The 27290-nt window shown below is 38.8% G+C and overlaps 1 protein-coding gene across 5 annotated transcripts in view; it reads right to left on the minus strand.

Annotated features, from left to right (window-relative positions):
* The window catches only part of large2 (LARGE xylosyl- and glucuronyltransferase 2), a 164090-nt gene that overhangs the window by 63265 nt on the left and 73535 nt on the right, over positions 1-27290 (minus strand). For all 5 annotated transcript variants that reach the window (XM_064336274.1, XM_064336270.1, XM_064336271.1 and 2 more), the window contains one exon: positions 10591-10646. The gene's annotated coding sequence lies outside the window, so the exon portion shown is untranslated. The remainder of the gene's footprint in view (positions 1-10590; positions 10647-27290) is intronic.

Here is a 27290-nt window from a genome sequence, read left to right on the forward strand (position 1 = left end):
AGTCTTACTATGCCATACAAATCGGAGAATCATTTTGGAAATAGCAGATTGAATAAATGAATGAATCATGGATCAAGCAGATCCTCATCCTGGAATACACAAACAGCTACCCACAATCAGTATGTGGCTTGAAAAGTTTAGTGCAGCTGTGCACACAATAGAGTTGGTTAACAAGGTTTATTGAAATACACAAAAATGGCTATATCTGGTTAATGTAAAAATAAACCTATATCTCATGTTCGTATGCTGAAGGTTGACAGCCCCACCTGGTGTTAAGGAGGATACCAGGAGCTGGTGTGGTGAGGCTGCTTGGTAAGCAAGGTAAAAGTACATGACAATACAAAAATCCAAATAAAGAGGGTAAAATTACTTTTAACAATATGCTAGGAATAACAATCACTATCTCAAAGAATTCTTTTACTCTACTGTTTGACATTCTTTTTGGAGATCTGGATCATTTTCCACGGTTGAACTGCAGAAGCAGTATCATTATGCTTTCTCAATAAAGGTAATTCCTTTGGTTTGAAAAATAAAACACAATGGCTACACATACAGCCATTAGGAACGGACGTTGTACATCTGAAAGTTGTTATCACAGCCTACAGCAGGTGGAAAGTACAAGCATTTCAAATTAGGTACTAAGGGAGCAAATAATAAATAAAAAGGAAAGCCCACACTAAAACTACAACCTCCATTAACCCTTTATCTGTACCTTATAGCTGATTTTCTCTAACGTCAACACAACTGTGTGTGCATAGAAAACCCAAACACACTTACAGTATATGCAAGAATGCATACACACAAGTGCACACACACACACAAACGCATACATCTAACACACATGTACACATGCACAAACTTCTAATTTGATTCTCCCATATACGATAAAGCAATAACTCAGAGCAGCTACATATGGATCACTCCAACATGCTGCTAGAGCAGTGAACCATTAAAGAATCAAATAAACAGGATTTAGTGGTTATTTGCAGGGAATTGGTTTAAAAAAAGGTTGCCCGTGTGATTATGCATGTGTATGTGTACAGTATGCATGTTTGTGTGTCTGCACATGCATGGATATGCATGCACGTGTGAGGAAAGTCCTTTAAATATGATAACAGAGGGGCTCAATGACCCCTCACCCATCCTTATATATATAAAAGTAAGCAGCACATATGTTGCTACATGGAACTGCTGAACAGGAGTCAGAACGCAATAAGTCATTTAATTCACACATCGACAGACCTTGCTGTTGCCAAAGACAGGATCAGAAATGTCTAACTGTGTAGGAGGTTGGAGTCCGCACCCTCATGCTGAGAAATCTCTTGTAATCCTATGTCATCCTGATAGTCTGATATACAGAGAGCTCCATAATGTTTGCGACAAAGGAATATTTTTTATTTATTTGGCTGTACTCCATAATTTTAGATTTGTAATATAACAACTGTGGTTAAAGTCCACATTCTCAGCTTTTATTTTAAGGCATTTTTACATACTTTTGGTTTCCTCATGTAGAAATTACAGCAGTTTTTATACAAATAGACTCCAAAGGCTATCAAAGGCCTAGAATCAGAAACACCATCTGTGAAGTCACTTGAACCTAACATTATGGTGCCCTGAATTGGGGCAGGGTGGAGGGGGGTATGTATTAAAAAGATCTGTAATTTCTACATGGTGAAACCAAAATATATGAAATATATGAATACCCTTCAGTAAAAGCTGATAATCTGCACTTTAACCACATGGAAATTGTTCGATTATAAATCTAATTGGGCACACAGCCAGATCAAGAAAAAATATACTCAGAGACCTGGGTCAAATACATATTTGTTTTGGATTCAAATAGCAATTTTCTGTGCTCTACTGATCTTGCCTGGTGTAATTGAGCCTGCCAATATGACCAGAAAGTAGGGTTTGCACTTTTTGAGAGTATTTAATTGGTTCCAATACACCAGACAAGATCAGTAAAGCATAGAATAGTATTTGAATCCAAAATAAGTATGTGTAAGGTGTGAATTATATATATATATATATATATATATATATATAGTAGCATCCCAAAATTCACCTGCATTATAACACGAGAAACAAGAGTTTGGATATAATGAAGTCCCATGCGCCCAAGACAAAACAAACCCCCCCAAACATAATACAAACACATTTATTACAAAGGGATACACAAAACAAACCAAAATCTTAAAGAAATACAATAAGTTGTAGGTGTTGGACAGGAAACAAGGCAGGCCAAAGTACGGCCAACAGAGGACTACTACCGCTGATGTAACATAAATAGTTATTCTTTTCCCGATGAAAAATAGAATGGCGAGTCTCCTACAGGATTCCTACTCCAGCCAAAAACCAAAAAGTGCAATTAAAAAGAACAGAGCAACACTACCCGTCCATGGCAACACCATGCAAAAATACTGAAAAATCAGGCAGTGAACACAAAAACCACCAACAATCAAATAACTATACAGTCTACATCAAATGTAGCCACAGCCACAAACATTTGTTCAGATACCCCTCCTTCACCTGCAACAGGGCTTATGTAAGGCCACGGGCAGGTGGAGGCAACTCAGCAGCTTATTAAGGTGGAGGTCCAAATCAGGGACAGAAATGCACTGCATCGCCAGCAGGGGGCAGTAAAGTCACCACAGTCCATAACACACACACATATATATATATATATATATATATACACACAGCTTGTTTATTTAGTTCAAAGACAAGCAGTAGCATTTTCACTGGTGCGATTCTACCCTGCTGGTGACGAACATCTGAAGCCAGGTTTGGTGACCTGACGTGGGAGTGTGCCGGAATGCTGAAGCAGATGGACACAGCGATGGGGGCAGATGGTAATTTATATTCACTCTCAACATGGCATCTCATTACTGGCACCCTAGATTGAGTCTCCTCAATTAAAGAAAAAAACAGATGCATTCGGAATATTGCTGCTCAAAGTCCAGGACCAGAGCATTTTTCCTCGTACTAGAGAGCGAGAAATTGCGTGAGTATTGGCATTTTCAGTATGGCATAGGATGTTTCAGTGTGAGTGATACCTACTTTCTTTCGTGGCTGCCTATTTATAGTTGCGAAACTGTCGATCTGCGTGCTATCAATAACAATCAGTCGGTCTTATTAAAAATAAAAAGGTGATTGATATAAATAAAGCCCACAAGCCAAGCAATTACAAATCAACCTCATAATGCATTTCTACTCCATGTATGCTGTTTGGTTTGTTCAGCCATTTTTAAGGTTAATGAAAAATTAAGCAAAATTTCTAATTATAAATACAAGCCAAACTATGATAAACTAAACAATGAACAATGTTTTAGAGCATAGCCCAAAGTCAACTTATAATCCTTAAAGCCCAATGGCTGTGAAACTAGATGCCAGCATCTAACAATAACATTGACTTAAATTATTGCTTGAATATGCATTAATTTACTATGTTTTTGGATGCTTTATGTGTATCAAAGAATAGAACTTTTTTTTGTCTCCATCATGAATCTAGCTATTGATAGATTTTCTGTAGCTGGAATGCGTTGTAATGTTTGCTGACAGTATCAGAGTCTGGTTAAAAGAAGAAATGGCCCAGTGGCTGATTTAATGGTCTTCATTTCATTTATTTCCAGCATTCCATCATCCAAAAAAGCGGCAACAAAAGCAGGCCAGAAACGGATCTAGTCAAACGTTTCACCTGGCGCAATGAAACATATTACTATGTTTGACACACGTACACATTACATATTTACATGGTACACTGAACGGTATTTTGGTGATGAAGCAAAATAGTTTAGTTTTTTGTAGACTGCATGTCTCTAATCTGCCTACATCAGCTAGTTGTACAGTCCTTTGATAGAGTAGTTGCAGTGGTTTAGCTGGTGTATCGCAGTGTGCTGACTATACGGGTTTCAGAAGATGTTCCCTTGCGAACTGTCAACCCTCCTCCCCCAGAAATAATGTCACTTTATAACTGTTACGTAGCTGTACTCCAAGACCTGTTCTTTTATAATGTTATAATTCTAAAATGAATTTGTGAAGCACTATAAATTATATTTTGTAAATACAGAAACTTTTCACCATCTACTCTAAGTGCTAGGCTGCACAGACCATCATAATGATCTATTGTCTATTGATGAAAACCAACTCACAAATATGGCAGTACCTCCAGAGATTTGTGCTGTAGTCTGTACCCAAACATTAGCCACTGCAGTTTGCAGGCCAAAAACAAGAACAAGCCCTCAGTCGGCCGTTATACAGTCTCTGGTGAACAGATAAGATGAGAACAGAAACTGAAGACAGTTTGCCAATATGTACTTTCATTCTATTTAAGAACTTTTTTTCCCAACAACGTAAGTATTGGCTAACTGTCACTATAATATGGAAAAATAATACCACTAAATGTCATCCGCTGCAATATGGTTGAACTTGCCGGAATAAAAACGGCTTTGGCTGAAACAGGACTTTCTCCAGCTTTCAAACAGGAGATTTGTTTTCCCTGGCATATTTCCCCGCTGTTACTGAACAAGGGAGAGGAGAAAGTCTTTGTTTACCTTTCCGTACGGTTTCTAAGATTAAGGCAGTGCCGGAAACGATGACTTTGGTTAAATAAAACCCCTAATTGATTGCATTTAAAAAAGAAAATTTAAATGGGATTAAAGAGAGGGACAATGGGTTACATTGTACACAACTATTTTACTTTAATTACAGGTCTGTAACAAATCAATTTTGGCTTTTCTGTTTCTCTAGCAAAGTCCCCAAGAGGTTCAGATAAAGGAATGCAATCACGGCCTTGAACAACAGGACAAATTAATGTTCAGGGATTTTACTCAAACCATCCTAGTTCCCAGGTGCTAATAAAATTCATCAGAAGCAAATTTGAACGCTTTAAATAAATCAGGGGTGTAATTAACAGCATTAGATCCACAAAGCTATAACATGATTGCAGAACGAAAGATGTGAACCAATACTTCCACGGCACCATCCTGCTTTGAAGTCTGGGTGCAGGGGAGAGTAAATATTCTTTGAAGTGCAAATCAAGTCATACATACAATTATAGTAAAACACAATTATGTGAAGTCATTCAATGACTTCAGGTACATTGCGTGTACAATTCAACAGCCCTAAAATGCATTCCAATCAATCAAGTTATTTGTTTGCAGTCAGTGTCTCTGGGCCAAGACTTGCGTATACATTAGTTGTGATGACACGTACCCATGAATTATATTACCCATGAATTAAACCTGAAAACACTTTCTACCTTTCTCTAAAACTCTGATAGATATGATTTCCAAAAGGATTCTGTGAAGTGCTTGATCCCCAAGAGAATCTCACCATTTGTTTGTTCAGTTAACATACTGAAACCCAGTGAAGTTACAGAATCATTGTTTTCTCATGTATATATTCTCACTGTTTTACATTTCAATAACATCCAGGTTTATTATTGTAGTAAATATCAGCCTATTAATAACACATTGTATACAAATAATACATTCACCATGCTCATTTTCTCGCTATAAGACACTTCAGAAAGATGTGAAGGGTTAGGGTTAGTGATGAATACCCTCTATTTTCTGCCAATTTCACCCTTTTCACACCTCTTTAAATGAATCAGTGTGGGAAGACCGTCAAGTGCGGTCGGTAGGACAGCTAACTCGCAACCCATATACAATTCCCCCTCTGTGACTGAGGCTTGGATCCCCATGATAATTTCTGTACTGTGATCTCAATCAACTCTCTCTGCTTTCTGTCCCAGATGAATAAAGTGAAAAAATACAGAAGGAGGCAGGACTTACTTAAAATAGAAAAGGGTGTGTTTTCTCTATCATATCTGTCATATATTTTTTCAACCCTCCTTTCACTCTTATCATTTCATCGATACCATGAGCCATGTACATAGTAAACTGACATTTCAAAAAGCCAACAAACCTTAACAGTTATTCATGTGGTAACTGGGTCAGAGAAGTTGCTCAGTGTATTAAAATAAAATATGCATTTGATGAACAACTCAAGCAGGAGATGTGCCTCCTACTGTATACTACAAGGAGGCTGGATTTGTGTTCATTAGGGCTTATCCAGGATTTTGAGAGGAAACTTCATTACCCAGAGGAAACTACACGGACATGGGGAGAACATGCAACTATGATGTGGTGCTCTCCTAATGACAGGAGCTGTTCAGTCCAGGAGCGCTTTTCTTTTGGTTTCTGCACAAGCTTTTTGGCTTTGCACAAAAACCTGGCCTAAATACTCTTAAAATGTAACTCTGTGACTACCGTTAAGTTAACACATAGCTTAGATTTGAATGTCAACCCATTCCTTCTTTATTTGGACATAAAAACCTGTCAGTAGTAATGAGGGCATGGCAAAATGCACAAGCTTTCAATAATGTGTGCAGAAATAAATACCACAATATAAAGAGCAAATAAATAAAAAACTAAACTTTTGTGATATGTAGTGTTGTTCAAGTATTTGGAATTCTTGAAACTTGGAATTCAATTAAACAAAAGGAACAGTGCTTAAAACAAAGTGAAACATTAGTGAGACATTCAGCCAGCCAAACCATTGATTTTATAATTGGTTTGTTTTCTCCATTGGCTAACAGACTGACTTAACAAAAACAAGCGCTCTACAAATAAAAATGCATTCTTTCAGCCGATAATTTGTAAAGCTCTCTCTTCTCCCATACTCTAGATTTCATACCATTATCCATGCCTTGATAAGGAAATTAGAGATGCAGTCTTTGACCAGTCTTTTGAACTTTTGAAAGAAAAAAATAGGCAAGACAGGAATACATTCTCTGTCCTCATTAATGTTGATAGTAAAACGTGTTCACTTCCTTCTGAGCCATAATGTCTTCTCCGACCTCAATACATCAGTCTGGAATCACAAGCAAGGGCAGGGAAAATATTATTTGTGTTGAAAAATAATTACAGCTGATTCATTAAAGATCTCATTTATATGGAGACAATGGGCCTCATTCAGGAAACGTGTATGATCATATTTGATTGTAACTGGGCATACAAATATTTCCACATGCATTTCGGAATTCATCATTTTTCTTCTTTCTGAATTTGTTTTTTGGTACAATCACAGCCTATGCACGCATTTTCAATTCTGATTTCAATTTTGGTTTAGTTTTGGGCTTGCTAGTTTTAGTTTAGTTTTTACTTTTTTTCCCAAAACTCTCATTAAAATTTTTTATTTCAGTTAGTTATGTTTTTTCACACTTAGTTTTCATCTTAGTTTATGACTTCCACCTTGTCGGAATCACATGTAATTCTCTTTGTTTACTGAAAAAAAGTGATTGAGGATGATGATTGATATATAAAGACTAGTGTGCAGCCAAACCCAACACAGTGGCATACATGCTGCTAATCATGCCTTGGGGAGAGAGTGTGTCTTTAGGGACTGCACAGATACGTTTGCAGAGAGTGATGAATTGCTGATGTTTGCACATGACCCTGAAGTCAGCACACCTTTTATAGGATTTCTAGGTTGTTTCCTTATGCTAATCAGCATGAACAGGCATGCTCATCCAATTTACGAACAAACAGCGTTCCATCTCTTATACACATTGAATACACACAAAAACAAACGTCTCTGCATGTTTCATGAATCCCACGTTTATTGAGAATGAAAGTAAGAATTTAGGAAAAGATTTGTGAATAAGGCCCTATCTTTCCATGGTCAGTTCACATCACTGCTGAGATTGTATTGTGGATGAAACCCAAGGATCAACAAGGTTGAGTGCAATGCAGTGGCATATGTCTAAAATTGAAATGATGAGGTTAATATGAGGTTTTTAAAATTGGCAGGGTTTAAAATCTTTATGGAGGCTCAGAGGATCCAACTCCAGTAATACCATACCAGCAGAAAACTACGGGAGAGAATTATATCCTATCTGATCCCTGTCATGCATTAGAGATTTGTGTACTATAATCCACGAACTAGATCCATGTACTAGATCTATGTACAGGATCCATGGTTTTCCCCTGTGCAATCCAGAAAACAGCTTCTTTCAAAAATATTTTGCCATGCTTGAGAGACACGGTGGCCTAATAGAAATATTTTTAACATCCAAATATATGAACTTTGTCTTTTGTGGCTAGCAGCTCCAGCCTTTTGATTCCAGTCCTGCTGAGACAAAAATTTCTTGTTTTATCCTTTATTTCACCAGGAAGGTTGCTTGCATTCTGTTGTTCCATTGTTCTAAAACAAATGATGGATTCTCCCAAAGTCACAGGACTATAAATCTTAAATTTATTTTGCAGTATGTTCCAAAACCAGGGTGTATTATGACTAAAAGCTATCATAACTTCATCAATGATCAATGAACTTGATAATAATTTGTGAAATGTCGTTGAAGCATAACTTCAAGTTTCTTTGAGTTATAATTTTTTCCTACCCACAATAATAATAGAATTATCAGTAATGGTACACATTGTATTAATGCCAAATAATCACAGCTTGAAAGAAATACATAAATATAATCTGCTCTCAACAAGAATAAAACATGCATGTAATTATCTCACTGGTGATACTGAAAAATATTTAAATACTTGAAACTGCATTATAACATAATTTCCTCTAAAACAGACAGCAAAGGGAAGTCATAGTATATAGCACATGCCGGTGGGAGATGCTCCGGGCTTTTGTTCAAGTTAATGGACACACACACACACACAGGTAGATACTGCTTATCTACCACAGTCACCACCTTCATCAGAGAACAGCTCTTTGGATTCTAGCCCATCTTGCAATCCTACAGGAAAACAAACCACACACCAGGCAGTCTTTTGTCATGAGTATACTTTACCCTGCCTAACCTCATCCTCTCACCATCTCCATAGCAATAAAACTGGACAGAACAAAAGCAAGAACCCTTTAACTATTCTGTGTTATATATCACCACTTCTGTTGAGTTTCAAGGACACATGCACACCCACACATACACATTTGCTTTCACCTGCACACACCCACACACTTACCCCCGCACAAACACGCATGCACATACACACACAACCACACCATGTACATACACACATACAATGATGAATTCAAGTCTTTTCACCAGTTTGTCCTACAAGGTAACTGTCAGGTAAAATATTCCGTTCCGCTAAATCTGCCTCCATGGTCAAAAGAATGTGTCCTTTAAATAAACAAGTAAAAAATGTACATAAATATGTATAAATTAGCAGCTGTGCAGAGACTTAGTAAGAGGGCAAGGTTGACACTATCAGGATGTAAGGTTGTCAAATCCACCCACTTCTGTGAACTGCAAAGCGTTTATCAAAATATAGGCACAGTGAGTCATCTGCAATGCTAATGAACATCACCTTTCCGGAAGCATATTGCTGAACAGGATCAGCTGCTAAAATGTATTTTTTGTTTTAACCTTTTGTTTTAACCTTTTGAAACACTAAACCTGAACTTGAACTGGGGTTTTAAAAAAAGAATGGGAGTAGATTCGTCAAAAGAGTTCAGAGATTGTTCGCATTTTCCAAACTACAGCAGATTTGAAAACATGGAACTCATTCACATCGCCAAGCTGATAGCTTAAGCAAAGCAGTATCTTTTTTTCTCTAATGAATAATGGAATGAAGTAATATTTTCCCTCTACTCCAAATAACACAAAAAAGCAGACCTAGTTTTAAACACAATTTTTGACACAATTCACGTTTTCTCAAAGCACTCATTCAGTGACAGTGAAATGACAATTCATGTCCTTTTTCTCTTTTTAAGAGGGACACGAATGGTAGCTGAAGGTTTTTTCTTCACTGAAGATGGGTGTGGTGGGAGTCCATAAGGTGATAGGTTTAATTGTGAAGGGTAAACCAGATCAGTCCATCACAGAGTCACAGAAGATGGAGTACAGGGAGATTAAATGGCATGGGCAAGAACTGATGCCTCTCATGACTAACTATGACACAAAATAACACTGCTACGTATTCGCCTAGTGTGATATGATGGCATTAACCAGTCTAAGGCCCTCAAGCCTGTTACCGCTTCATGAATCTAGTCATAATGGCCAGCGTACACAGTATGATTTGGCCCTGATTTCTATTTTCAAGGCTGCAATTAAACCTGGCTACCATGGTTTAGGACTGGGACAGCTTGGGTCTGTCAAAGCAAGAGGGTTGGGGGCATCCTAAGTTGAGTTTCAAAAAAAAAAAGTTTAAAACATCTCAGTGTTACTATCTTCCCAGTGCTCAAAAAGACTCAAATAAATCCACAGCACGTGTGTGAAGGTGTGCATGCATGCATGCATGCGTAACAATCACACAGCATGTGTGTATGTGTGTGTGTTTGTGTGAGAGAGAGAAAGAGTGTAAAACATGAAGTTTGAGAATGAATATCACATACATAGATTTTGTCATAAAATAAATGCAATACATATTCAATGAAAGCATTGCTTGAGCCTTCATTTTGTTGAAAAGGCTAACACTGCAAAATAAAACAAATTAAATTCACAGCACAAAGGACCCAAAATCAACGGTCCTCTGCTTCTGTACATTTTACACCATTCCCCACACCTCCTTTGAGCACGCAATTGGCAGCAGCGCTGATTTTTAGCCATCTTTAAAAACTCACCTTTGTCCTTCTGCTCGATGTTACAAGGGGGCTGGGACAAGGAGGAAGGCACAAATCTGAAATGAAAGATAAGCCTTTGTCAATTTCGTTCACCAGAATAGCGATCATATCAAACTGACATTCAACGGATGGCAAAATGAAATTTTTGTTCTCAAACAGAAGGCTTTGCATGCGACGGCAAAACTCAAACAAGCCTGCATCTCTTTTATGCTCACTGCTTATTCAGCTACTAAAACCTCCACAACTATAAATTAAATTTTACATATAAAAATAAAATGCCAGTGTTTTTGAACTGTACGATGGGCGCTAAACACACTGAGCAAAAATCAGAAAGATGACATGGTTGAAATCATTAGCACCAGTACATAAAAATTTGAAAGTACAGTACATGGGCATGTACTACTTGATTCACCTCCAGAATTGACAAATGGCTGCCAGCATATGTAAGACAGTCAAATTCGCTACTATGGCACAGTACTAACCTTTAAAACAGCACTTCATCTCAGTTATCTATATCTACGAATCCATTCCATCCTTCCCAGAAAAACATCACACCTTTATGTGTCCAGTCATTCTTGAATAACTTTCAGTGGCCATCTTCAGGGAAATTATATTCTTCTGTGCAGTTTTAATGAATATCCATGAAATGGCACCATTATTTAAGTGAAACAGCATGTCTGGTCTTCCTCTTACTGCTACCGTCTAGTCACACAATTTGGAAACTCCATTTAGAAAAAAAAACAATGGCAGGTCTCCTTTTGAACATTACCCGCAAACACAGACATGGCAATCCAGGCATCTCAGTGGGACATAAATGTATTGAAGATTATAACAACACAGGGAACTGTAGGAGGCAGCCAATCAAGAGGACTGTGGTATGAGTCAGAAAATTAACGAGGCAGGCGTACAGCTTTTTTAATGACCAGGAGGACACTCGGCAGAATGAAAGGTACAGCATTAGTAGAGGGGGCTCGGACCCAATCATTAACACAACAACGAAGAGGGGGGGTAAACAGCCTGGGCCTGATTGCTAGTCATTCGTACGCACTTCCTTCCCAGGAGCACTTTGCCACAGACAGTGAGCTGAATATCTAACCGGAGCCAAGAGACAGAAAGGGCAGCACCCAGAACAGAGGAGCCAACTCTGACTGGAAATGCAATTAACTTCCCTGTGTATCAAAAGTTCTGAAGGCCAGGCATGGCTGCTGCATACACATCAAAGAAAGGTCTTCAGCTTTTTTTTTCCGGATAGCTCATAGTAACAGTGATCAGTACAACAATGATGGGGAAATCGCGAGTTATGCAGAAATGTTTCCCACTGATACATCTCTGCTGAATGATACACAGTACATTACCCCAGACTTCTATTATCAGCCTGTATTTTCAGTAGGGTGCAGAAAATGTGAGTCATTCTATTTTAAAATCTTGATTTTGGGTTGGATGAATATGCCAGGAAAAAGGAACTGTCAGAAACCATTACCCGTTCTGTAATGCAATAAAGTATTAAGCTAAGTTGTACTCTGTTTTTTTCCTACTGTACAGTAGTCAGCATGTTAAGGAATTGAGGGAGACAGATGACCATGTTCCTTTGAAGTTATTACTTTGCATCACAGTTAGTCTAAGAAATCCTTATCTTTACACACATTTTTTTTTTTTTGCAAGGTATCAGAGTACTGCAAAACGCATACATTTTGGCATGGTTCATTTGACATTTGTTTTATGAATTCAAAATAACTGAAAGTGAGCATTTAATTGCCAACAGTTTTGCAATAAAACTGGGTGATATCTGAACTTGCTAAACAGTGATGAAGATGAGAACTAACACTTGCATTTCATTGTGAGTCAATGTTAGGCTTGCACGTTGATTGAATCTAGGCCATCAACCTCTCCATATACACAAATGAAAAAGTGGATAATATAGGGCTGCTGGGCGGGTCATCCTCTTACGGCACTGGTCTAGAGGATGTGAATGGGCCTTGCAGTCTGATATTGAATACAGACTGCGACAGTGCCAACTATGGTCGGCTGTCCTTGAACGGTGGTACAAAACTGCTCTAGTGTTGCCCAGTGCGGGGAGTAAGAGAATCCAGTCGAAGGGATCTACAGTACATCTCGTTGCACACCAGTGACCCCACCCCCGGGTCAGGCACCATCGGGCTGCCTGAACACAAGCCGCTCTGACTCAATCGATGACCACGTGAGCTTGACAAGCAGTCTTGACTGATGTAGTGAAAAGAAGCAGCACTGCTTGACATCACATGTCAAAGGAGAGCACTTGCTTGTCTTTGCTTTCCCAATTTGGCAGACATTTCACTGAATAGTAGTTTTGGAAAAAATGTAAATCCTACCAACATAACACTGCTGAAGAGTGATAGTTTTAAGATACATTATGGTAACATCTTTAGGCAGTATAGCTCAGTTACCTGATCCAAAATAGCTAAGGTTAGAAAACAATGAAAGCATGGTTTATCAGCTAAAAAATCAACACTTAAAGTGCAGTCTTTTCATGGCAAAACGCAATGACACTATTTATATTAGCCAAGTTAAATAGCTAGCTATATCTTCCATTGATATGTGGCGCTATCCAGCTTGCTACATTGGCAACTTAAAACTGGAAGACCCTGACACGTTTACCAGGGAGACACATTATACACAAGCAATTCTTGAGGCAATGATGACAATTTTTTAATGTTGTTCTTACAATAGACAAAGCCATGTCAAGCAAGGACAGTGACACTGCTTAGTCCATTCTTAAAATAAATGCTTAAATTCTCCTAACAAAATTATACAATGCAGCTCTAGTATCGTCTATGTGCACATATTCGTGAGAATCGCTGAGAGAGCAGAATCAGTATAGCAGGCTATTTATTAAAGGAATTCTGCCAGAAACAAAAGGTCTTTTATAAGAATATAGTAATGTTTTGCGTGCTTTATCCAGGAATGTTTCTGCTTTTATTCATTATTTATTTATTTTTATTTATGGCAGAAGATTTCCATAAATCTTACTAGGTCTTGACCCAGAAATTTGTCTTACACAGAAAATTGACAACGGGCTCGTGTCATGTGCACACATGATGTCGACACAGAAAATGGCTGGAACATTCATCGGTTTAGATGCATGTTCAAAAGGGAAACAGACAAATTGGGTAATGCAAATTAAGGGGGGGGGGGTAAAAACAAAGAAAAAAGAAGAATACAATAATTGAGGAAGCTTGTTCATTATTGTTCCTTTCGTAAACACCAACTGTCAGAAAATCACATTGTTTCAGTGATGCTTCTTAAACCTCAGCAGCTCTGGAAAAACAAAAAGATGATATCAAAGGACACTGCTGGCCTAAATAATAACCCTGTCCCTTCAGTCCTGCTCTTATTGTTTTTTTTACAGGTTAAATCCAAAAGAATCTATTAAATGAAGCTCACATGCAGCAAACCAGAAAATGAGTAATGATTTCTAATTAACTGCCTGCTCAACAGTATATAATATGGGACAAGTTAAATGCGTCCCTTGGGCTCAGTTGGCAAGATATATTTGATTTCTTACTTTCAACAAATCCTTTATTAGGGCTGCTGGGCCAATTGCCCTACCAATACCTGAGGTGTGGATACACACCCAACGGACTGGTGTTGAACCCTGGTCCAGTCAGTACTGAATGTGTCTGGCCACCCCATATGGTTGCTTTGCCCAGGGACAGAGGGTTTCAGTCAGCTGAGTTGTCATTCCATTGCGTAGGGACGAGTCCTGTGGTTGATCGGGCTCCTGCTGTCTGCCAGTGCCAACAGTGTATGAAGCGTGTCCCTCTGACAAAGTAACTACTGTCAGCTCGACTCATTCTTGTTTGTTCCCTGCTGAACTGGCAGAGGACATAGCTGCAATACAATAGACCCACGAATATAACTGGGGATTCTATCAAGTGATAGGGTAGAAAATCAGAACTGGTTTGAACCCCCTCAACCCCAAAGACAATAAACACCAATGTACCACTGATATATTTTTTAAAGAACTCTATAGAATAGTATGCGCAATAAGAGGTGTTCCCTCCCCCCACGTTATCTGTATATGCAGCTGTATTAAAGTCCCTACACCCCATTAGACCTTTGTTCTACTAGAAGAGTGCAGAGACAACAGCAATGCATCTGTCAATCACAGTGGAGTCTAATCACTGTCTGGAGTGAGATGCGTCCACAGAAAGTGACGGGCTGTCAGACCGTCATGCTGACGTGCCCAGACTCTCCTGTGTGGAACTGTGCTTTTTTTCTGGGATAAAAGGGAGAGAGAAGAGAGCGAGCACCTTAGAACCCATTGCTGTTGATGGCAAAGACTATATCGACAGAGGAGAGCAAATCAGACTACAAAGATATATTGTCTTCGTGTTCACGTCATAATGAAGGATGTGTGTATCTGGAAAAACAGACAGAAATAAAAATGTGGCAGTTCATTTTGTGTTGATTTCAAATTATAAGAGTTCCAGTTTTACATCCTTCAAATCCTTCTTAAAGGCACGTTTATGAGGGTCTGTCCAGACACACAATTTTTGACATTCATTTAGTTTCTTATTACCTGACTGAATCTCTAATTGAGCTTCATTCAGCTGGTTTCTCATTCATTTCATATTTTTGAAGATTTTTAAAAAATCTTTCAAATTGAGACATTTCAAAAACATCACCGCCCCAGCAAGGTCTACAGCTCATTTAACACCCACTGTCCCACTACTGAGCTTGTCAACGACACTGGTGACAGCAGCTGGTGTCATAAACAGTTCGATTATTATGCCAGTCCTTGAGACGGAGGCACGATTTCCCATTGCTTGTTGCTTTATTTGTAATTGAGTAGTTGGAAACAGCTCTCAGGCATATGCTACTCTCTAGGTAAGGCAGACAGGAATCAGAAGCGGCTTCTTCTTTCTGAAGCAAAAATGGAGCATTTTGGGTTATTGTATGAATTCCTTCCAGTTCACAGTATTGTTTGTCATGCTATCTAACTAGCAACACATTCCTTCATTTTGGTTTCTCAGTCATCACTATAAATAAGAGTCCTCAGTTGATATATTGGGTAAAATACAGATTAATACAAATATGAGGCAACTGGAGACTCATACTATATTCAGACAACATCTTTTGAATTGATTACCATAACTATCTGTATTCATGGATACTGTGTGCACTTTCTCTTTCTCGCATACTCACTCTCTCTCTCACACACACACACACACACACACACACAAATTGCAACCAAAAATGGACACCCATTATGAACAAACAAAAGAACTTGCAACCACATTTAGAGTATCACTTGAGTTTGTCATGTAGTAATGCAATAAACCTGCAATAAATGTTCTGATAATATTATATTATAAACATACACAGAGCCTGCACTGGACAGTTTATTTTCACCCTCCCTGGTTGGGATGAATAAAAAGTAAACTGAACTGAAGAGAGATCCACTGTGACAACAGGGTATGTCAGATTATACTAAAAAAAGACAGCAGGATGAGTAGTACTAAAGTAGGTAGTATAATTTCAAATTACAAATCTGAAGCATACTAGCAGAATATCAATACCGATACAGATGCCAGAATCGTAATCATATTACCATGACAAATCCTGAAGATGTATAGCCAGTCTTGTGGAGCAAAAGTTCCCATCTTGCTTGCCAGTTAAGCACGAGTTAGATGTTTGGATCAAACATATTTTGTTGAATGGTCAATATGATTCAATATGTATAACATATTCAATATGTTCTTCAGCCCTGAGCCACTTCTCAGATCAACATTATGAGCATTAAGGCAAGGTGGGAATTTGAAACCCACCCATTTCTTATTTGAGGTGAAAGAAGCTAGGGCAGAGATCAGAAAGATTGTGGAATTTTGCCTATGACACAATCCTCAATCTCCAAGGAGGAGATCCAGAAAGGCTTTCGGGCTCCTGGTTAGCCCCCAAGGCATGACATTGAAGCAGATGAGAGCTCTGAAAAGTAGCAGCATGGAGGTTCACAACTGCAGCTCCCTTCTTTCCCAAAGGGCATTAGAGAGGACCGCAACTGATAACTGGATGCCGCGAGAGATTCAGAAGTATCTGGAGAGAGGTACTGGAGACATAGCCAGAGGTGAACTAAGGCAGCGCAGAAAGAGCAAAGTGGATGGAATTTTCCACAGTCCATCAGGTAAAAACTGCCCCGAAATAGCAATGTGTGCAGAATACAATTTCACTCACCCATAGTTGGGCTAACCTAAGAGCCTTTTATATCCCACCAAGGAGTGAGATTTATTTCCTGTTAATATCAGACAGGGGTTGTGGAAGTATGTTGTCCTGGCCCCAACATTGCTTGCACACTACATCAATGTGTCTCTGATTGTCCTAATCGGTCTCCTAGATACAGATTGTATCGGAGGCTAGGGGAGTGCTGCTAATGATAGGTAGTTCATTAGCATGGCTCAATGCAGTGGGGCTTCCTTCTGAATGCAAATGTCCGAGAAGTCTCTACAAGTACCATTATTAATAAAATGCCTTTTTGCATGTCCCACGCCCCCACACAGCTACCAATATGGATGGATCTAGTCTCCATGATCTGGCAGTAGCAACTCATTCAAATGATGCAACCTTTGTCCTTGCATGATGACAGCCGGTATGACAGGTGTCACAAATCCTGCCTTAGCTCATTAGAGATACACTGTTCAAACTGTACGTGTGCAGGTTCATTCCTTAGATTTGTTCTTTTCTAAAGAAATATAAGTTGTCAGTCGGCTGGATGGAAAGAAGTATGAATAGAGGGATAATTTGTTCTCTACCACTGAGTCATTCAAGAAGGGGTTTCATCAAACTGTTGGCAGATATCAACTCATTTTCAGCGTCACTGGCAGAACAGAACTAAAACAATTCTACCGGATAATGAGTTACAAGCCACAAAATGAAAGAACAGCACCCAGGTATTTAATAGGTATGTAGTTACACGAATCCTCTCCTTCAATATGTGCTGTACCTTTGCTGTATAATGACCAGAATTTCAGTGAGACAGTGGAGCAGGTTTTGGATAATTGTTCTTTGGAGACAATAAATCCAACCCCCCCCCCCCCCAATCAGTCACCCTTTCCCATCAGGCCGTGCTCACAGCATGACCAGACTGTGACCAGAATGGCACAGGAGCAGTTGCCCCCAAGTGCCAAGCTGGTCTAAGGGAAGTCCTGACTGGGCTGCTGAGTCAGAAATGACTGATTCTTGGAAACAGAGGATAACAGGTGGCTTCTGGAACCCTCCGCAGGAACTCAAGGGAATGCAGCAGATTGTGAACATAATCACCCAGCTGAGATGGAGAGTAATTACTATGCATGTTTGTGAGTGGTGTGGTGTGCGTGTGTGTGTGTGGGGGGGGGGGGTTCTGGCACGTGGTTTTTGAGGAGTGTGAGAGAGGGAGAAAAACATTACTGAGCGAAAGTGTATGTGTCTGTGTGATGTGTGGCTTAGCTCAATAAGTACTTTGTTGCTTGGAACTTTCTCTCCATCAATAATTCCACAGGTGCCTTTGCAAAGGAATATTCAATAATTCTGTTGCTACAGTTCTTTTGTTTTTTGGTTTGTCATGTTCAGTTTGGTCTTGGTCTCATTTTGAAAACATGCTATTTCAGCAAGCTTGCTAGCTAATCTATAGGGATCTATAGTCTACCCACAGGAGTACTCTCCAACCTTTGTTTAACCATGGCATACTTTGCAAAAATGACAAAATCTCAAGGCAAACCAATTTATCAGAAGCCAAAAACTGCAGGAGGGTAATGGTGACTGCGAAGAGTCACATGGAGCAGTTGGAGTCTTTGTTTGAGGAATTAGTCCATTTTCACTTTGTAGGTTGGAACACTTTTTAACAATGGAGCTGTCCTTGCTATATTAGGTAACAAGTTGCAGATTGTAGTCACCACTGTGATAAAAATGTCCTTTAATAAAGAATATGGAAGGACAGAAGGAACGTCGAAGTGGACCATCTGGTCAGTGTATATATGATACCATTATTGGAATATTGTTTTATAGAATTTTTGGATCATCATTGAGATGCCTATATAATAATGACACTGGCTAAAAACAGGTAGATCTACTGACTGGAACATTAAAATTACTTCTATTATGTGGCAAAGAACTGTGAATTTCACAAGATGAACAGTGTGTAATTCTATTAAGTAGATATTTTACCTTCATTACGCCTACATACAGTGACATTTACTGGTCGTTTCAATGGCTCCATAGATCTGGGACAGCGGGCAGAGAGCCAATGATGCCAGACATCATTTCTTCTCACTGCACAGTCCAGCAGGAGAGCTCATTGAACTAATATGATTCCGGAATCAGATGCAATCAGAGACAGAGCCCACAAAAGATAAGGCAGGGGTACTAACCAGACCCCCACAAGATAGACAGCACAGCCAATGAATGCTCTTTCCTGAGCCATTTCACTCTATAGGCCATGGTTTGGAGGTTCTATGGGAGTTGCCCCAAAGGAATCCACACTCATATCTGTCTGTGAGGCCCTAAGTGCAGAGGCAACCTCTTTGTCGTCATGGGGACAAAAAGCAAAACAAGTGAAGGAAAGGTCAGAGAACTTCCTCCCTGCTGGCCAAATGGTGGAGAAGGAGGAGGGGGGGACAAGAAAGATAGAGACATTTTCAAGCATCTTTCCCACTGTGCAGGACAAGGCTACCAGCCGCTGGCCAACACCCAACAGCAAACTGTTAAAGTCTGACCCCACAGCGTGTGTTGCCTAGCAACGCTGAGGAACTGTCATTGCAGTGACTAACCCATCCGTGTTCACTGATGATTGTAATTCAGAATGACAAGGGGCCAAAGGGGAGCCACTGCTGCCTTTAAAACATTAAACACCTGTCACTAGCAATCTTTCTGCATCCTCAGATAGACACATGGAGAGGACCTAATGTCCCTTGCAGTTCAAATATATGGCTATTATTATCATTATTATTATAAAGTTTTGGACAAATATATCAGCAATAAATAATATAGTGGCTAATATTTCTATATATATTTGGAAATTATAGAACAAAAATCATGAAACCCTAAAAATAATTTGAGGGTCATCCCTATAAAAAAATGACTTGTAGCACAAGTGTAAAATCTACCAAACAGTACTCTCTAGATTCTGTTCGATCAACATGAAGTTTAGGGCAATGCAGTTTAGGGCTGGGCGATATGGCCAAAATTACATATCACAATTGTTTTTAGGTTACACTATGTGACCAAAAGTATCTGGACACCCCTTGGTCTTGGCTGTTTTTCATGGTTTAGGCTAGCCACCTTAGTTCCAGTGAAGATAAATCTTAATGTTTCTCCAAAACAATAACAGCCAAAAAGGTCTGAAAGGGCAGAAAGAGTCATGGATTTCAATAAATAAAATAGTTTCAAAAGTCACAATCTAAGATCATGAAATTGTCCATCCCTAATTCAGTTCATTTCTTTTTCCTTACATGGACAATCTAAGGCATGGGAAAGGTTATGCAGTTTTTTTCTGAATAAAAGCACTATGGCTCATTCAAGGCATAACATTTTGAGTCCTTGCCATGCAATTACAAACAAATGCAAAGGAACGGCAGACCTTTCAATATCAAGGGGTCACTTCAGTCAAGGATAACAGCACTGTGCCTGAGAGGGCTTTGATTTAGGTTGTGACGAGTCATCTCCAGCATAAAAGGCAATGTCTGTTAAAGGGCATTGTGTCCTCACACCTGTTCCATTGTCATCCCTCTCCAAAAACAAGGTACATAAATAACTGGCTGAGTAGGACAGAGGTCAGAGCAGGCTGCACTGCAACGGAAACTAGACCAGGATGTCCATTTTTTAGCAAGAAAATACACCTTACGAGCAGCCAACCAACCTTTGTCTCCACCTGACTGCCTCCAATAGGCCATCACATCCAGCCTGGACCTGCAGGAAGCTCAGAAACCCATGATAATTTATGTGAGCGAGAGTCTTCACTCTTCTCTATCTGTCCCCCCACATCCTGAAGCCTGCTGGCTGCAGGAGAACACAGCCTTGGGCCTGAGGCGATTTGAGGATCTCACAAAGCAGGAAAGCAAATCGAGCAGGGAGTTCATGTTACCACCAGTAACAGAAAGTACCTTATGATGATATATTCCATGTCTGTTGTAGCCTCTGCTTTTTGTGCAAAATGAATTAAAAAACAGCTTCTCCCCTCAAAGGAAAACAATTGTTCAGAGTTTCTTTTACATGGTTTGTAAGAGCCTGACTTTGGAGAGACCCTACTGCTGAAGACAGCTTCATAGGCATTTAATGTAACCTTCAGATTGTCTTGTTTAAAGATCAATAAACATATATATCTTTATATCTGGAGCCTCATTTATAAAATGATCTTGTGACCAAATTGTTTCTCAAATAGTGGCTTGCACAGAAAATCATGACTATGTAGTATTTATAAAATCCCACTTTGATGTGGATATGATCGTATCTACATAAAATTGATACTAGACATAAGTTATTTATCTGCTGGTTATGTGGCGGTACTGCACATTTGAGAACCATACCCAAATGCAAACAAGGCTGTGCTCAAATTATAAAATACCATTTAATTGATAAGTAAAGTTGAGATTTATAATTTGACCTGACCTGAAAAGTAGCAACAAGATCACCCTAAGGTATACATGACTGTAGGTGAGGTCACCACTGTTCACCAGTCTTTTGAGGACCCCAGGATCCTCCTCCACCCCTACCAGCATCACATCCTGCCACAGCGAAGCTTCAATGTTCAACTTTAACCTCTGATGAAAAGCACAATTGTGATCACAGTCACATCGACCCCAAAACATATTTTGAGTTTTATATGCAACTGAAAAGAGAATGTGAGATTTCGAACAATACCAAAATTATCTATATTTCGGATAGCAGATACCGTAACATTTTGAGCGCCACCTAACCATTTTATTGAGAAAATGGCTTCAAAGTTCAGTCACAATATTGTAGTTGCTGGAGACGCTGGGTTTTGATAGCTAAACAAAACTCCAGGGCTACCTTGTCACCTTACATTTAAACCCTTTTAAACTACATTTTTACTCTGAATTTGAAATTAAGACATTTAGATCATGAAACAAATACATTTTTTGAGTAAAATCAGATGAAACTGATTAAATATGCTTGTAGCCACAAAAGTAGTTGATGTGATTGTGTGAGTGCACAGTGACTGGCGACAGGTGAAAAGCTGGCTAGCCTCCAAACAACATAAAACTCCAGTACTACTGTGCCATTTTACATTTAAAAACTTTAAAATTCTATTTTTATTCTGGATTTGACATTGAGACATACAGATGATGAAAGCCTCGACTTTAAAGTAGTCAGTGTAACTGCTGATACAAGGGAAATTTAGATGAGGAGAAATTCTCTTCTGTCATCTTGTCTTCTATCTTCAATATTTGCCTCCTATTATTGGGTTTAACCCCCAGAAAGCCAGATACATGTGTAAATTGAACAAAAATAACTGAAAATCCTCCACGCACCCATAATGCAAAGGTATGTGGATAGAACATTTAGTGGACCACGCCCACACCCCCAACTAGCTAACAGTTTGGTTTGGAATTTCAGAGCCCCAATCATACAAAAGGTCATTTCCCATGTCATGTTGGATCCTTCATTTTAATGAATCCGTTTCAGTGCTGGTGTTTGCAGGGCTACAAAAAGATTTTATAAATACATTAGTAATGTATAACAGGAGAGCAGTTAACCTCACTTATAACTAGGTCAAATACATGCTAGCAACAGTGGGCATGCATTATTGAGAAGTAAATGCATTTGCATGAGATCTCAAATTGCAAAATAAAATGAAATATGGAAATTCCATTACACAGAAGCCTTATACTGCATTCATAGTTCACATGATATATTGTAAACTGATTAGCCAGGACACGGGAGATTGCACCCACAATCTCACTAAATAAATAAATAAACAAACATGATTAGAGAGATTACATGAGGGAAAATTATATAGTACCTGTTCTTGTATTCTTCAGGAATTGTTGAATAATTTTCTTCTGTTGTTAATGTAGCCAAGGGGGTCAAGGCTTCAACCCCCCCCCCCCCCCCCCCCCCCCAAAAAAAGCAACTGACACATATTTATGCAAATTATCCAGAAGTTAAATCACCCCCCCCCCCAACCCCAAAACACAAAGGTATATGAAAGATTTACTGGAAAAGAATTCATGCAATAGCGTGTCTACAGAGCAGTACGTCTCACTTATAACTAGGTTAAGTACATGCAAGCAACATTGGGCATGTATTATTGAGAAGTCAATAAATCTGCATGACATCACAAATTGTAAAATCAAATGAAATATGGAAATGCTACTATGCAGAAGCCTTATATTGCATTATATATAATTCATATACAAATATGTATATAGTTCAGATCACAATTATGGGAAGAATCTAGACAATAAACTCCTGCTGGGAGGGCCTACCCACCTTTCCATAGCATTCCTTGATTCCAAAATTTACAAGATATAATGAAAAAATATATATGGGTTTTGTTTTGATGTTCTAACTGTAAGAAATAAAGAAACTTCAAATTATGCAAGTTGATGCTGAAAGATAACAAGAAATTACTTCCCAATAATTATTTCCTCTTAGACTGTTTTTGACTAGATTGATGATGACCTTTAACGATATTACACCATTTCCTTATCTCTGAGGAACAGCAGCAGAACAGGATTTCTGTTGTTAGTTATGCTCTTTTATGGAGTCTCAGAGCATAAACCACTGTGAATATTTTTTCCACTCATGGAAGACCTGAAAAATGCACGATAATATTATGTGGACGTGCGTGTGTTTTTCATCTCAATCGCTATTTATTGTTGCAATATTTCTACAGGGGGACCTCGATCTGTCAACGTACACCCGGTCATCATAAAATGTGCCTGACTTGCCAGAAGGGAATGATGGGAGATGAAATCAGACAAAGCTTGGAAGTGCTATCCATCATCGGAGAAGTGCCAGCAGATCCATCAACCCTCGTCTCCCGGCCTCTTCAGATGCGCAACTCATACAATGTATCGCCGTTCAAGACATTACGTAGTTCACTGGATTATATGCACATTTGTGTGTATGTGTGTGTGCGCATGTATTTATGTTGAATCTGTGTAGGTCTGCCTAAATTTATAGCACTATAGCTTTCCTATTTTTCCTTCTTCTCTAAAAAGGTAAAATAAAATTTAATTTCTTAGTTGAATTATTAGTTGATTTGTAACAGCATGTTTACAGTCTTCTCTCTGAATGGACCACAAAGGAAGCAAATATAATGCAATTCATACAAATTAAAATTAAATGGAGTGCGTGGATATGAATAGAAACTGTACACCTGCCACTGCGCTCTGTTAAATATGCATGTCATGATCATCACTGTAATAGCTTGCACGCTCATGATGCCACATCCGCAAAGCTACCATCAGCTTCGAACTGCTAACTATAAAAACGCAGGGCCAGTGAACCGCGGCCAATAGAGTGGGCTCGCCATTCGGCATTCACCCGCTGCACCGTAATGAAATTACCTAGCATAGCACTTATTACTCTGCTCTGTAAACGTAGCTGGTGGCTGGTGGCAAAACAAATTCTGAAAGGTCTGAAAATAGCCAGGATGATCTCAGCGTTGCATCCGTGCGATAAGCGAAGAGACAGGTGGACTCTGCCTGATGTGGGGAGAGCTCGTATGTGAAGATCACATGAAGGCATTTTGTTTCTCCCTTTTTCATAAATTTCAATGCCTTAGGCAAATAATAGCAGAACCAAGGAAAATTCAGAGAAAGGCGAAGAAAGAATTTGGCATTGAATTCACAAGGCAGTACCATTTGTGTGTGCAATTCACCAGATTCTGCATCCCTAGCAATTCAAGGTATTGAAGATATTTATCATGATTTTATGGTTCCAATTCTACATTAATATTGATTCTCCAGATGGGTCCACAACTTTCTGGTCTTTTCTTGTATAAAAGTGTTAACATTGCTATTGATGCAGTTCAAGCTGTGCAAATAGCTGGTCGCAAAATGGCCTAGCATGATGACCAAAGAGTTGAGGATTTGTTTATGAAATTTAGCACATATATTTTGATTACAAAATTAAGATTGGACAGAAAGGTGTTTATTTCAAACCAGAGCCTGACCAATACAGGAGTTCTGAGACAGAAACAGATACCGATTTTATAGGGGAAATATCCACCGATTACCAACAACGTGGCCGATACAGTGAATTGATCTGGAATTTATTTTTGATTGTGCACCAATTTGAATGGGCAAAGTTACTGAAGAAATCTGCTTTCTTAAACAAATAATTTTCATTAAATGAAAATATTTTGTTAACATTATTAAAACAATGTCAACCAATTTTTCATTAAACATTGTGATGTAAGTGAATGCCAGTGTGTTGAACATCAATTAGTGAATGAACATCTATACAGCCAATCCATTAATGACAAATAAATCTAGATGCATAGCTTCTCTGGATTTTCACCTGCCGGGAAGCTCCTCTTGTCCTCATAGATTCCCTACTGTGCTAACAAAAATATTGTCACAGAAGTACCACTTAGTATCTGTTTATACATGCATTCACTGTAGGCTATAAAGAAGAAAATTAGCAGAGGTCCAACAGTAGCCTGCTGATTATGATCTGTGATAAACAAGCAACTAATGATCAGGGATCTTTCTGAAAAGGCTCTGAATCTGCCAGTGGGCCACTGGAAAAACAAATGAAAAAAAAAAAAAAGCCAGTTAACCGCTGGCTGTTTCTGCCATTGGCCCGCTAACTTTACCTCCAGTGGACCGATGGTGACTCATCACTCTCTGCTGTCTAATGCTATTAGCTTGCTATCGAGCAGAGTTCTCAAACTGAGCTGGCTACTGGCTATTTAGCTGTCTACTGTAAGCTCATCTGGCCACTCTGATAGCACAAAAAAATTTAAAAGCAACATTTATTTCGTGAGTTTTTTTAATGTACCACAACGCACGTACCAGACTGGATATTCTATTAATTGCCCCCGCTTGATAAGGGCTGTGCAAACCCTGCATCAAGCAAAATGCTTGAAATCAACAAAAATGAACCCACAGTGACATTATGTTCACTTCCTTGAACCTGCATGCGGTCAAACCGTTTTTACAACTTTGTTACAGCATTGTTCACGCCTCAGAGAAGAAAAGAGTATCCTCAAATTCCAGGCTTGCAAGTAGCCCTATATGTCTGGCCTTCTGTGGGCTATCAAGGCAGGTCAGTTTTGTTGTCAAACTGTGTTGTCGTTGGTTAACTTTGAGGAGAAACCAGGCTGGGGGTGGAGACAGAGAAGAGTGGCAGGATCGGCAGTGGTGAAAAACTATGATGATATATCTGCTGAGAGTAGTCTATAATGACAATGTATGCAAATAAAAATTCACGAAAGTAACTACTTGTATCTGTTTCTATAGTTAGAAATACATTTACTGTAAATTTGCAGATGAAGTCCCAGGAGCACCCATGCATCAGTTTTTAAGATATACAGGAAGCGCCATAACAATGTTTGGGACAAAGCTATATATTTTTTTTATTTAACTCTGTACTCCAAAATTTTAGATTTGTAATCAAACAATTCCTATATGGCTAATGTGCAGATTCTCTGCTTTTACTAAAGGATATTAAATATATTTTGGTTTCACCATGAATAAATAATAGCACTTTTTATACATAGCCCCCAATTTCAGGGCGTCATAATGTATCGAACAAATAGCTTCACAGGTGTTTCTGATTAGTCAGGTGTGATAAATTGCATCTTTACTGCAAGTATAAGAGAGCATTCAGTATCTAGTGTTGATTCTAGATTTGATTGCCTTCGGAGACTGTTATTAGTGTTTGCCAGCATAAGGTCCAGAGTTGTGGCAATGGAAGCCATTATATGGTTAGGAAATATGCAAAAAAAAAAAAAAAAAGCTAGGCCAAGGCTTACCAAAATCAACTGTTTGGAACATCACTAAAAAGAAATAGAGCACCGGTGAACTCAGTAATCATAAAAAGGCCTGGCAGGCTAAGGAACAGCTCTACAGTTTAGGTGTTTATATGTCGGTCCTGTGCATCGCTCACATGCTGCTCTTGATTACTTTAATTCATAAAAAAATGTTTTACATTTTGTGGGTACTCAACTGCAACACAAATTCTTCCAAAAAGGAAGAAGCACACCATGCACAAAATGTGTATTGTCTAATGTGATACATTGTATATTTAATCTTATAAGGTTCTTACACATTTAAAAAATGCTATTTTTTAGCATAGTTTGACATTCATAAGAACATTTAATCAAGATTTGAAATGAAATGTGGAGAGGTTTTTTCAATTAACGAAGTGATCATTACTTAAACAAAACCGAAAATATTACCACCCAAACAAGGGAAATGTGCTTAAATGAAAGACTGGCCTTGGCTGTTAATTCCAGATCTGAGGAAAGTCACAAGACCAAAACATTGCCGCTAGCCTGATTTGTTTCCTGAAACACATGTTTGCCAAGTAAAACTAAAATGTAGACATAGGCAGACATCTGACATAGCATTTATAACTGCAACACCCTTGAGCAAGTAACTTTTTCTACAGTTGGCACTCCAAAGTGTGAAACTGCTAACGTGATGCATTTCTCTGGATAAGAAAAGCATCACATTCTGTAGGGCCAGCACTGACATTCCAGCAGAAACAACGTGCAA

This window comes from Anguilla rostrata, chromosome 5 (genome assembly GCF_018555375.3).
Source record: "Anguilla rostrata isolate EN2019 chromosome 5, ASM1855537v3, whole genome shotgun sequence".
Lineage (NCBI taxonomy): Eukaryota > Metazoa > Chordata > Actinopteri > Anguilliformes > Anguillidae > Anguilla > Anguilla rostrata.